This window comes from Silene latifolia, chromosome 10 (genome assembly GCF_048544455.1).
Source record: "Silene latifolia isolate original U9 population chromosome 10, ASM4854445v1, whole genome shotgun sequence".
NCBI classification, from domain to species: domain Eukaryota; kingdom Viridiplantae; phylum Streptophyta; class Magnoliopsida; order Caryophyllales; family Caryophyllaceae; genus Silene; species Silene latifolia.
In genome coordinates, this window is record NC_133535.1 from 81,675,120 (window position 1) to 81,676,809 (window position 1,690).

General features: G+C 37.9%; 1 pseudogene; it reads right to left on the bottom strand.

The window, feature by feature from the left end:
• Positions 1 to 1,247: 1,247 nt before the first annotated feature.
• Positions 1,248 to 1,346, bottom strand: LOC141609769 (small nucleolar RNA R71; annotated as a pseudogene).
• Between the last annotated feature and the right edge of the window lie 344 nt (positions 1,347 to 1,690).

The following is a 1,690-nucleotide window of genomic DNA, read 5'->3' on the forward strand; positions in this document are numbered from 1 at the left end:
AACTTATGCACATGTTATGCTTGATTGACAATCTTGCATGATTCTCTTATCCTTTCAACAAGACTTGTAAGACCATGCATATAGTTGAATAAAGAAAACCAAGTCGATGTAGGTGTTTTAAAGTTTTGATCAACTTGGCTCCAAGACCTAAGTCTCCCTAGGAATTGTAAGATATAAACTAACTCGATTCTAGTACAACAATAATTGGTTACATCTTTGTAACTTATTTATGTGATCTCATCATGATTCCCCTATGAACCCATGATACCCTAGTGTTTTTCATCAATTATTTACAACTCTATTTACTTACTTTGCTTTACTTTCATTTATTTACTTTTCCTTTGCTAAGTAGTTTAAATTGCAAATCTTAACCTCAACCCAAATTGTGACACTAAGACATAGCTATTTACAACCGATAAGTCAATACAATACTCATCCCTTGGGATCCGACCTCTACTTACCGCTCTACTAACAGTAGTTTGTTGAGATTATAAATATTGTTTGAGGGCATATAACAGATGACAATTTTAGAGCTACATCAAAAATGGCGCCGTTGCCGGGGACAGTGTTCAATTGAGTTGTTATCATTTGTTGTTCTTAGTTGTGTCTTTCTTAACCTTGGGGAAGTCAATCTCCTCAAGGTAGTTTTAATTGTTTTCTAGTTCTTTGATTTTTGCATGTCTAGGAGATCACAAGACGGTATTTTGCCTATTGATCCCTAAATCGAGAGAACTTTGACAAATATTAGAAGAACTGTTAGAGGTACTTCCACAATTGTGGGTATTGAAGAACTTGTGGACATTGGTATCATCCAAACAGATAGTGTTGAGTTTACCAACCGTTTTGCAAGACAAGGAAAGGATACCCAATTCAAAATTCTCATCTCATTTCATACCAACCGAGGAGAACCTACCTAATGGTACTCCAACACCACCCCACTTGACCGGTAATTTCATTGCTAAATCCGCATTCATATAATTAGTCGAACGAAGTCAATTTGGAGGGATGCCTAGTGAGGATCCTCATCTACACATGGAGACTTTTTGTGACTATTGTGATGCAATTTACCAAACAAGGGTAACACAAGATCAAATTCGATGGGTATTGTTCCCTTTTTCTTTGATTGGAACCGCGAAGCAATAGTTGAAGAGCCAAGACAAGGCCACTCTTGGAATCGATTCATGGAAGAAGTTAGCACTTGCCTTTTACAAGAAGTTTTACCCTCCGGAGAAAACCAACATGTTAATAGCCCAAATCACCGGGTTCAAGCAAAGAGATGAAGAGTCTCTATATGAGGCATGAGAAAGATTCAAAGATACATGTCGCTCTTGTCCTCATTATGGGTTAACCGAATGGTTTCTAGTCCAACAATTTTGGAATGGGTTGTATTAAGACTCAAGGAATGTGCTCAACATGGGTTCTAATGAAAGATTCACCGAGGTAGATGATAACCAAACTTAGGCCAAGATAGAGGACATGGCGGTTCACAAATCTCAATATAGTAGGCCAAGAAAAGATACTAGGGGAGGGAGACATGAAATTGACTCCGTCACACAATTAAGTGACGATTTGGGTGCCCAATTATGCTCCCATATTGACACAATGAACTTAAAAATTGACAAGACCATAGCCAAGATGAATGAGGCCTCTCAATCACCCAAGCAACATAAACAAGTCAATGTTATGGTGT